This window comes from Euprymna scolopes, chromosome 22, assembly GCF_053919585.1.
Source record: "Euprymna scolopes isolate OS-2025 chromosome 22, ASM5391958v1, whole genome shotgun sequence".
Lineage (NCBI taxonomy): Eukaryota > Metazoa > Mollusca > Cephalopoda > Sepiida > Sepiolidae > Euprymna > Euprymna scolopes.
In genome coordinates this window covers 61,048,037-61,060,264 of record NC_136503.1, presented here as the reverse complement: position 1 = coordinate 61,060,264, position 12,228 = coordinate 61,048,037, and the positions used below count along the sequence as shown (strand labels likewise).

At 38.8% G+C, this 12,228-nt stretch overlaps 1 long non-coding RNA gene across 1 annotated transcript; it reads left to right on the top strand.

Annotated features, from left to right (window-relative positions):
• The first annotated feature begins 1,338 nt into the window (after window positions 1–1,338).
• On the top strand, window positions 1,339–6,536 carry LOC145243445 (uncharacterized). The gene is made up of 2 exons (XR_013862885.1): window positions 1,339–5,359; window positions 5,921–6,536. It is a non-coding gene; the product is annotated as an uncharacterized LOC145243445 (long non-coding RNA).
• The last annotated feature ends 5,692 nt before the right edge of the window (window positions 6,537–12,228 follow it).

Sequence of the window (12,228 nt, the reverse complement as noted above, 5' to 3'; positions counted from 1 at the left end):
ACTACATGAAGAATCGTTCTTTGTTTATGACGTCAGAAGTGTGGTTCGCAAACATGACCAATTCTCGTCGCTATTCACACGTTTTTCCAAAACACACTTCTGCAACAAAGAATCTCTTCCCAACCTATTTTTTAACCTAACCTATTTTTAACAATGTATTTTTAATTTGTATTGTTCATTCTTTTTACCTGACGTTTTAATATTCAGTTTTGTAAAAGAATGAACTCTACTCGATAACGAATAGCCTATGCAAGAATATAGAAGAGCTAGGACCACCTTTCTTTCTACTATAGAAGACAGAAGAACTTTATTTAAGTAGTATACTTAATATATGCAATCACCGTACGCTTGCTTGTATTTAAGTGTCCTCCATGATACCCATACCATACCAAACCACTGCACGTGGCTCATAATTTGACTGGCACTATATTTGTAACTGCAATATACATAATCCCAGCTGTGATACTAGGGCTAATTTTCTGAATAGATGCAACACTCTGCGCCTGACCTTAATGACTACAATTCCAAATCCCAACGAACTAGCTGTCCCTATAACTGGGAGGGAAAAACCTAATAGCTAGCTACTAAATCTTATACATTTTACCTCCAAGACGATTGCGTTTGTCTTACCTGCATGCATAAACAACAACAAAAAAAATTTCCTCCCTTCTTCAAACTAAACCTTACCTGTAACTAAAAAATCCTAATGGAAATCCATCTGTAAATAAATAACCCCTCTTCTCTTGAACGCTAACAATCTACTCCTTCCAACCTATCCGCCACTAAACTCCCACATTGCTCCGCATCTGTAGTGGAATCGCTAACTTCCAGCCCCTAATCCCTCACATGCAAACTGTTTTAATAGCCATCACTAAACATCTATACATTTCTACCTCTAAGGCATGCATTACAGCTCATTCCTATCCAGTAAGGGACTTAACAGCCTATGCACACAAAGGCAGGTACTTAACAGCCAAAGTACTCAGAAACAAAGCGATATGCACTACACAACTGTCTCCTGGAGTTTTGCAACGATTAATTACGTTATTGAAACGACACTCCTTGTTATGCAAAACGCCCCATGACTCTTACTAAAAAATACCTACAACTTCAACTCTATTCGCACCTACTGAAAACCTGCCCATATATCTATTCACCTAATTACGCATGACTCAAAACTTGCTGTCTTATCCATGCTATATTGCACTTACATCTTAACCCTCCTATCATCTAGCTCGGGCACAACTCGTAGCTCAATTCTTAATACCTACTCATACTGTAACACTATACTAGACTTAAGCTAACATAAATAAAATAAAAAAAAGGGTAAAACTAAAATCACATTATCTCCTCCCTAACAAGCCCTCTTACAATCATAGACGCTTACACTGCATGAACTTCACCCACCTCCTTTATCCATTAACAAGTAAATAGCATGTCCCTAAATCACTTTGAGGAGTGTAACTAATCAGTAGAGATATAATCCCCCACAAACTAACCCAGTAACACTAACAACGCGGGGTCGCAGAAATACCTGGATTAGAACCTAGGCGCGGAGAAAACCCTCTCAGGGCTGACGGACCCAGTAGGTCTTCCCAGATCATCCGTCTAGAAGGAAAACTCTGAAACTAAACCAAAGGGGAGAGAGGCCTCTTTGTGGCACTATTTCCTTGTGCCACTGTTTCTAACACACTCTGCAGCATGGACGGGTGGTAAATTGTCCATGAGCGTAGAGATACAAAGAAACCCCTTCCCATAATCCCCTTGCTATCTTTCTGTCTCTTTCCTGCACGACCACCATGATGTGAGGACGCATAGACTGTCTCTCCGTAAATGAGGGGGGGGCCACCCCCTCCCTCAACACTAGTTAGGGTAGGTTAGTTAGCTTCGAAAAGCCTATTGTAAAAATTAATTGTAAATTGTTTTTTTTGTAATATATATTGTATCTCTAATGTAAAATAAAATAGTTAGTTATACCTTTGTATATTACAATTGTGTCGCGTGTCGTTTTTCTTGTGTCTGCCATGAATTCCTTCATAAATGTCTGAAGTCGAAAGGCGGCCCTGAGGACAAAGAGATGAAGATTCCCATCAGAACGCCACCAGGGTGAAGAGATCATCTTGAGAAAAGAAAGGACCCACACCCAGATCCAACATCTCAGGTATGATTTTCTTCTTACTACACAGACCCTAATGACTGGCCCATCTTCATGTCTTCATGAGACCGCTTTAAGACATTTACTATAACACGTCTGTCGGTCACACCTCGGTGGCCGGCTGATCGTGGTATAAATGGTTGCCTTAAGACGCAGGATTGACCCTGGTTAATTACCAGACGGATCTCGTCGCATCTGTGTCGCAGTATAAATGATGCACTATGACCAGAACATATTGTTTCCCAGCATGGAAATAATTTCGACCCTTAAACCCACGGCACAACCAAAAATAATGACCACTAGACGAATCAAATAAAAAAAAAATGGTCCACGGTCTTTAAAAACGGAAAAAACTATTTCTGGCAAAATTTAAAAAAAAAATGGCAGACCAGTACACACGCGCACAAAAAAAAAAAAAAAAAAAAAAAAAAAAAAACGCACTCAAAAAGGAAAATTCAGAACCTGAACAAAAAATTGTCTTGCACCTACAAAAAAAAAAAAACAGTTTACAAGAGATCGATTTAAAAAAAAAAGAGTATTGAAAGTAACCCTTCGAACAAAAAAGTAAGAAATGTGTCCCACACAAAAAAAAAAAAAAACAGAGATGAGAAAAAAGTGTCTCTAGAATATGCAATATCTCTTTCTCTCTCACGCTTTCTCTCTTTCTGTCTCTCTCAAGATATATATCTATATGTGTGTATATCTGTGCATCTTGTTATTACATGAAAGAAAAAGAAAAAAATCCTTCAAACACGAAGCTCAAAAAATAAATTTAAAAAAGAAAAAAAAAAAGGAAAGAAAATAAAGGATACCTAACATTTTTTATCTGATCTTTATTTCAGGTTTATAAAAATATAGGACTTTTTAAAAAAATTCTTTTGACTTTGCAAGTGTTAGATTCAGATTTGAAAAAATAGAACTTTTACATTACATTTTATTCCATGAACAGTTGATGTGTTTATTTTTCAGGTTAGGTACCAATTTACGCTGAAACATAAGGGGACTTTTTGATTTGATAATGTTTTTTATTTATTTTTTTTGTCTGTTAAAAAAAGAAAAGAAGGGAAAGAAAAAATATTATCGCTAAAAATTTAGATTACATAATACGAAGTTTTCTTTGTGTGAGCGCCTTACAAAATTGATAAAAACAAGATTTTTTCTATTTTATTTTTTTTAAACTCGTAGAAATGTTTAATGTCTACCTGTCACTCATTTTTTAAAACAATGGCCGCACATGGGAAAGATAAGCTAAGATGACCTCGTCATGGTGTTTGTGAGGTTGTTAAGGGATGGGTGGTAGAACAACGCTACCTGCCTCTCTCTCTCTCTTCTTCTCTCTATCTCTCTCTCATTCCCTTACCTGTGAGGACGAGAGAGTGACTTTTAAAATCGTCGAAGATTTTTTTTTTGTTATTACGTAATGGTGTTATGGGGGTGGTGGGGTGTGTAATGGCATCGCTCTGCCTCTATCCCCTTCTTTTTCCCCTCATTCTCTTTCTCTACTCTTGCGTTTTAATGATTGTATAGCTAAACCCCCATGGCTGATTGCAGGAGGGCATATAATAACGAATTAACTTGGAGTTTTTTTTAATTTTTCTACCAAGTTTAAAGAACAAAATTATTTATGCTTCGTTAAATTACATTAAATGATGTCTTCAATTGTTTTTTTATTAAAAATAAAAACTGAGACGATTATTCAAACAGCACTTAAAGTACTTTTTTGAAGTCTTCGAGTGTTTGGAAAAGCCAACTGTTACATGATTACGTTCATTTTTTAAGAGTTCTCTGAAATGTTCATAGTTTTTCTTAAAGAAAAAATTACGCTATTACATTTCGAATATTCTCTGAATTTTTAATAATTTCTAAGGAAATATTGTTTGACTAACGAAAGAGATTTTCCTGAACTCTAGATGATTTTAAGGAAGAATTATTCGAGCAAATTCTTTAATTGAAGGTTTATTTGAAATTGGACCGTATGATAGGGGTCCCTGAAATATTGACTGAGGAGTATATACGTAAAATTGAATTAATTATTAAGAAAAAAAAAAAGATTTCCTCAGTCTAGAAAGATCTCTCTTTAATTGAAACTTTAATTTTTTCGAGCTGTTAACTATACAGAACTGGTCGTTAACTAATGTGACTCCCAGGTGTGGCGGGAGTTTATTAATTCGAAATAATCCTTGTGAGTGAGTTTAGGAAGAGAATTGCTTTTAAATGATAAAATAATTACTTTGGAAAATAAAGTTAATTAACGTGAAATGTTTCTGAATTCGAAATGACCTTGATAATGACCTATAAGAAGAAATGATTTTTAAGAATCAATTAAATAACTTTAAATGTACACTGAATTTTAAAAATAATAATTACGAAATGAAAAATTTGGGATGTTTCTGAATCTCATTATGAAGGGTAAATTGATTCAAAATGAATTTTCTATGATCTTTTAGGAAGATTAATTTTAATAATGAACCAAATGTTTAGAATAATTTTTGAATTGTATTACAAAAAATGGGTCTATTCGAAGTTTATGACCTTTTGAGAAGATTGGTTTTTATAATAATAAATGAATTACTTTGGAAAGAAGTTAACTAACATAAATTGATTTTAACGATGAACCAAAATACTTGAAATAATTTTTAAATTTTGGAATTAAATTTTAATGATCTTTTGTAAATCAAGTTTTGAAAAAATGCACATACTTTTTAAATGTACCCTGAAATTTGGGAAAAAGTTAATTATGAATGTAATAACTGAAATGCGTTTGCATTGTGTAAACAAATTCTAATTGTGACCGAGGTGCTCTGAAATGATTTTTTAAAAATGTTTTCTTTTTTAAGAAAAAAAATTGTTAACACCCTATTTCATTGATTTAATGTATACCAGGTTTCTGAATTGTTTATTTTTGGAATTTTTTCCCCCTAATTGAGTATTCTAACTCATGAAGGCTGAGTGCCCTTCTTAATTAATTCTTTATATAATTAATAAATATTCCGTGGTGGATAGTTTTTATTGGTCGCTCGGCGGCAGACTCCTTGCTCTAACAGAATTAATTGGATTAGAACCTCTGAAGACCAAGGTTTTACTAAATCCATATAGGTCGGCGTGATGAGGTCACGTAACCCCGACTTATCTAAAATACATTATACTGGTTGCTGAAGAGAGCGTAAGTCCAGTAACTGAAGTAATAACTTGGAATACATATAGGTCGGCGTGATGAGGTCACGTAACTCCGACTTGGTTAAAATACATTATACTGGTTGCTGAAGGGAGCGTAAATCCAGTTACGAAAATAATGTTATGCAGACTAAATTAAAAAACGTATAGGTCGGCGTGATAAACTCACGTAGAATCCGGCTTAGTGAAATATGTATAGGTCGGCGTGATAAACTCACGTAGAATCCGGCTTAGTGAAATACGTATAGGTCGGCGTGATAAACTCACGTAGAATCCGGCTTAGTGAAATACGTATAAGTCGGCGTGATAAACTCACGTAGAATCCGGCTTAGTGAAATACGTATAGGTCGGCGTGATAAACTCACGTAGAATCCGGCTTAGTCAAATACGTATAGGTCGGCGTGATAAACTCACGTACAATCCGGCTTAGTGAAATACGTATAGGTCGGCGTGATAGACTCACGTAGAATCCGGCTTAGTGAAATACGTATAGGTCGGCGTGATAAACTCACGTAGAATCCGGCTTAGTCAAATACGTATAGGTCGGCGTGATAAACTCACGTACAATCCGGCTTAGTCAAATACGTATAGGTCGGCGTGATGAACTCACGTAAAATCCGGCTTTGTTAAAAAAATATTATACTGGTTGCTTAACAAAGTGTAAATCCAGTAACTGAAATCGTGATGCCATTGCCTCGATGGAGGGCGAGGATGATTACCCTCTCTGGTATTTGAAGCAGTATACCAGTCTACCAGGAGCCTGGTGGAAAAGATAACTTGCTTCACTGAGTTCCTGATGGAACGTAGAGCATGGAGACATTGATTGCTGACGGCCGGTTGACGCACCATTCACGGAAAATTAGGGACTTCTGAAATTTATGAATGCTCATATATTTCGGATAGCATAGGGAGGGATGTGGCACTATTTCCTTGTGCCACTGTTTCTAACACACTCTGCAGCATGGACGGGTGGTAAATTGTCCATGAGCGTAGAGATACAAAGAAACCCCTTCCCATAATCCCCTTGCTATCTTTCTGTCTCTTTCCTGCACGACCACCATGATGTGAGGACGCATAGACTGTCTCTCCGTAAATGAGGGGGGGGGCCACCCCCTCCCTCAACACTAGTTAGGGTAGGTTAGTTAGCTTCGAAAAGCCTATTGTAAAAATTAATTGTAAATTGTTTTTTTTGTAATATATATTGTATCTCTAATGTAAAATAAAATAGTTAGTTATACCTTTGTATATTACAATTGTGTCGCGTGTCGTTTTTCTTGTGTCTGCCATGAATTCCTTCATAAATGTCTGAAGTCGAAAGGCGGCCCTGAGGACAAAGAGATGAAGATTCCCATCAGAACGCCACCAGGGTGAAGAGATCATCTTGAGAAAAGAAAGGACCCACACCCAGATCCAACATCTCAGGTATGATTTTCTTCTTACTACACAGACCCTAATGACTGGCCCATCTTCATGTCTTCATGAGACCGCTTTAAGACATTTACTATAACACGTCTGTCGGTCACACCTCGGTGGCCGGCTGATCGTGGTATATCTTCAGTCTTGGATGACAACCTTCCTAGAGCTGGTGACTCAAACAAATTCACCGGTTTGCAAACCTAAATTGCTTAAGGAGTAGATAGGCTCTGTCTATCGCCCGGCTTCCATACTCCTTCTTTGCCTATTAGTCAAGCGCAGAGACACTATCTCAGTGATTCGACAGAAACACCCAGCGGTAGATCTTGTTTCCTGGCTAGGGCAATGAACGCCGTTCTTCCCCATTCCCAGCATGCCCCACCCCTAAAACTGAACATTTGGGAGTGCTTGAGTATAAGATATGTCTGAGCGATTAGATTGGTTGACCTTCTTCTAAAGGGTTGAGGGTACCGGATTGACAGTTCCTGGCTGCTGTTCCCGACTGGTAGTACAGGACCCCTAACTCTTTGGTAGCGCTTAGAGCGGCTGCTCCATCAACAGTTGAATAATATCGGGTTGTTTGCAGTGCCATGACGCGCATGGAAAGGGCCCCTGCACTCATCCCCGGTGGGCTTTCCTGAGGCCACAATCCTAATTGGAGAAAGGTCAGCTGATGGTCTACTTGTGATGCATGTCTGAAGCTCCGCATAACCTCTTGTTTAGCCCCCCCTTACCGAAACTCTTAAAAAAAAATATGACGACAGTACAATCTAAAAATAAGCTTAAACCAGGATTAGGGACAAACAAATTCAACTTGCCTCCTCCCTTGAGGCTCTCATTCACAAATATCCGTGGGCTTAGAACTAACTTAGCTGATGTTGAAGCATTTCTCTTAACAAATACCCCGGATATCTTAGCACTAAGTGAGACTAACCTACACTCCTCCATTCCCTCTAACCACTTTAACATGCCTGGATATCTCCCACTCTGCCGTAAGGACTCTGACAGACATATGCACGGACTTGGAGTTTACATTCGTAATACCCTTCCCTTGACTAGAGAAACAAACCTAGAAACAGATGATCAAGCCTTTATGTGCTTTAGACTAAACATGTAACACAGTATTAGCTACTATTATTTTCTCTACCGCTCTCCCTCGACTCAGGACTGCTCCATAATAAACAAAGTATCTGACAGCATAGACACGGCACTGTCCCTCGACACTAGCGCACAAATACATGTGTTTGGTGACTTTAATGTCCACCACAAAAACTGGCTTGGATTCTCTACTCACACAGATGCAGCGGGCAGCACAACCCATAGCTTCGCTATATCTTACTCCCTATCACAAATTGTTACGTTTCCAACCCGTTTCCCTGACCAGGAAGAGCAACACGCATCACTTCTAGATCTGTTTTTGACCACAGTTCCAGATGACTGCATAACGAAGGCCCACAGCCCACTCGGGAACGCTGATCATGCAGTGATAATGGTTGAAATCGCCCTAAACTCTAGACCCAAAACTGAAGAGCCAGTGCTCAAAACAACGAGATATTATAATAAGGCTGACTGGGAAGCCATCAGGGAACTAATTAGAGATGCTCCATGGAAAAATATTTTCTCTCTCCCTGCTGAACAATGTGCAAACGAGACCACTGACTGGTTCAAAACTGCAATCGAAGCGCATGTTCCCATGCGGAAATTTTATAGTAAGCCCCACTCTCCCCAATGGTTTACGTCGACTTGTGCAACTGCCATTACTCAAAAGCAGCATGCATACCGTAGGTTTAACCGACATAGGTCCAGTTCAGACTGAAGTATATAGAAGCTAGAAATAACGTTAAGAAAGAAATAGCGACAGCTAAGAGAGAATTTACGGAAACCACTAAAAAGCGCATCGAAGCACAAAAACTAGGAACTCGAGACTTCTGGAAAATCTACAACAGTGTAGTAAATAATGGGCAATCAACAATTCCCCCACTAACCAACAATCACGAGGTTGTCTCCTCAGCAACCGACAAGGCTAACATGCTTGCCAGTCGGTTTGCCTCAAACTCCACACTGGACCCTTCCAACCACCCCCTACCTGACTTTCCTATGCGGCCAGACGCCACACTAGACGATCTGAAAACCACCCCTGCTCAGGTGCATGCTATCATAAAAAAACCTTGACACCTCAAAAGCAGGTGAACCCGATCTTATCCCAGCTGTGCTATTAAAAAAGTGCTCAGCCGAAGTAGCTCCAGTTCTCTCCAAACTCTACAACAAATGTCTTAATGAAGCTTGCTTTCCGGGCTGTTGGAAAACTGCTTCTGTTGTACCAGTATTCAAGAATTCTGGCGAAAGGACAGACCCATCAAATTATCGCCCCATTAGCCTCCTCCCACTTTTTGCCAAAATATTTGAGACCATAAGTAACCATGCTCTAGTCCATCATCTTACAGATGCTAAACTACTGACTGACAAACAATATGGATTTAGACAAGCCCGTTCCACAGCAGACATCCTCACTGTGATCTCTGAACGTATATACCATTCACTGGACAAAGCGGGGGAAGGCAGAGCGGTAGCTCTAGATATATCTAGGGCTTTTTACAGGGTATGGCATGAGGGTCTCCTCAGTAAAATCAGATCATACGGTATCACTGGTAGAATACTTAACATAATTAAATCCTTCTTAGATAAGAGAAAAATCCATGTAGTCCTCGACGGTCGCACATCTAAACAATATGATATAAATGCGGGAGTGCCCCAGGGTTCTATCCTTGGACCTCTATTGTTCCTGATATTCACAAATGACCTCCCCGACAACATTGCCTCTGAGATGGGTATATATGCTGATGACACTACACTCTATGGCAGACACGACAGGAAGACGAATGAACACATTTCTAAAGAAATGGCAGAAACACTAGAGGAAGACCTCCAATCTGTAGTGGAATGGGGACAAAAGTGGTTGGTCGCGTTCAATGCTGCCAAGACTAAACTAGTTTCATTCAATAATTACAAGAAACCCTCTCTACCACCTATAGCAATGGCCAACGACTCTTTATCTGAGAGTCCATCTTTCAAACTCCTTGGCCTAACGTTCACAGGAAACATGAGTTGGAACAATTACATTGAAGGCATTGCCAGGGCCGCTGCAAGAAAGGTAGGCTCTCTCTACCGTGCTAGAAAACTACTAACACCCGAAAGTATCCTGTACCTCTATAAGGCCACCATTCGCCCATGTATGGAGTATTGCTGCCACATCTGGGCTGGTGCATCTGCTACTAGTCTCTCGCTCCTTGACAAGGTTCAAAAGAGAGTCGCAAACCTGATAGGCCCTGAACTGGCATCTAAGCTTCAGCCTCTGTCCCATCGACGAAATGTTGCATCCCTCTGCCTTTTCTACAAGTATTTTAGTGGTGAATGCTCTGACGAACTGCAATCACTTGTGCCCCCACGACTCGAGCACCCTCGACAAACCCGACAGGTTACTAGATCCCACCCCCACACTGTAGAGATCCCTAGATGTAAAAGATCTTTTTACTCCAATAGTTTCTTCCCCAGAACCGCAAGACTCTGGAATTCCATTCCAGGTCCCTGCTTCCCCAACAGTACTGACGTGCAGAAGTTCAAGTGTAACGTGAACCGACACCTTGCTGCCCAAATCCCTACATAGTACCCCAGTAGTTGTTGCCCCTGATAGTAGCCCCCTACACCAAAGTGGCAATTTGCCTTGTTTGGGGTGAAAATGTAAAAAAAAAAAAAAAAAGAATGAACAGTCATTTTTACAATATAAACAATATCTAAGTATCTATAAAGAATTTAACAATATACCCTTTTAACATTCCGATTTCTAACATTCTATTTCTTAACCTGGCTTACAAGGTTCGAGTCTCGGCTTATCCTAATCTCATTTTCACTTATCTAATGTTCTTATTTACATAGAAAGGGGACAGCCCTTTTTCCTGTAACACTTATACCTCATTTGATTCGTCTTTTATTCCTCTATAATTTTACCTGTTAATATTTCACTTTTCATTGAAATATTCTAGTTTTCACGTCAATTTAAAAAAAAAACTTTAAATTGAGGAGACAAAAAAGAAAGTCTGCAGCAAGAACTTCGCCTAAAACCAGCTAAAATTAGCGCCCCTAAACCAGTTTAAAATGTCCATCAACAGGCAACAAAGCATCTCTAATCGTAACTGTTGTTGTTCCAGGTTTATAACGAAAAATTTAGTCCTTATGCAACGACTTGCTTTTAGTAATCGTCAGGAGTTAATTAATCTCCATCTTTCTGGTTAATCCAATCGAGAAATAGGCCGCAAATTGAAATGTGATTGGAAAGTAGTACGAAAGACTGTGCAGAAGCACCAAAACAACGGAAGTGTTCGTGATGCCCCTAAATCTGGTCGTACTAGAGTTACTTCTAACATGGAAGACAATGCTATCAAGATTCGCAGTCTATGACAAAGATTTGAAACGGCTCCCCAAATCCAACAACAGTGCAATATTCTTAAAAAGTGCTGTATTTCTACTGTAAAGAACAGATTAAAGGAATTTAATTTGCGAAGATATGTTAACGCAAGCCACTGATTCTGTAAAGAGCAGAAAGCGCCATCTGGACTTCGTCAGATGCAATGAAGATCATGACTCTTCATATTGGTCAAAAGTGCTTTTTAGCGACAAAAATGGTAGGCAGTGCGTGCGTCGGAGGAAAGACGACGAATTTAATCCTAGGTGCTCAATGCCAACGCTACAAGGTGGTGGATTTAGTTTGGGTGTGGAGCATTATTAGTACTAATAGCCCATGGCCTATAGTTCGCTTGAAAAAAGTCGTATTAATTCAGCCAAGTACATTAATGTGTTGATTGAGCATTTTCTATCCTATTTGGTCGGAATTTGGATGATAATCATGTTTTCACGCAGGATAATGTTTCCATTCACATAGCTGGCAATGCCAAGAGCTTCCTGGAAGAGCATGATATTCCGTGTTTTGATTGGCCTGCACAATCTCCAGACCTCAATCGTATCGAAGACCTATGACATTATATCAAGTAAGAGTTACACAATGATAAAGTTTCTAATTTGGAAGAACTTTGGACAAAAATTAAAGAAAAATGGGATGCCCTTTCCCTGGAGTATTACTGCAGTCTAATTCAACGAATTCTCAAAAGATTGCGGGCTGTCAAATTGTAGAAATGCAATGCTACTAAATATTTTCTAGTTCATTGTGCTCCTGTTGTATTTGTGTTGCATTAATGTCCTAAAGTTACATTTAAATAACACTTTTTAATTGTGCGGACATTCGTTTTGCCTCCTCAATTTGAAGTTATTTCTTAAATTGACATGAACATTTAATATTAGTAGAATATTTTAATTAAAAGTACAAATATGAACAGGTGGCATTATAGGAGAATAAAGGGCCAATCAAATTAGGTATAGATTATTTTAAAAGTTACATTAAATTTAGCTTAAATTTTCAGTTTTGGAAAAAAATG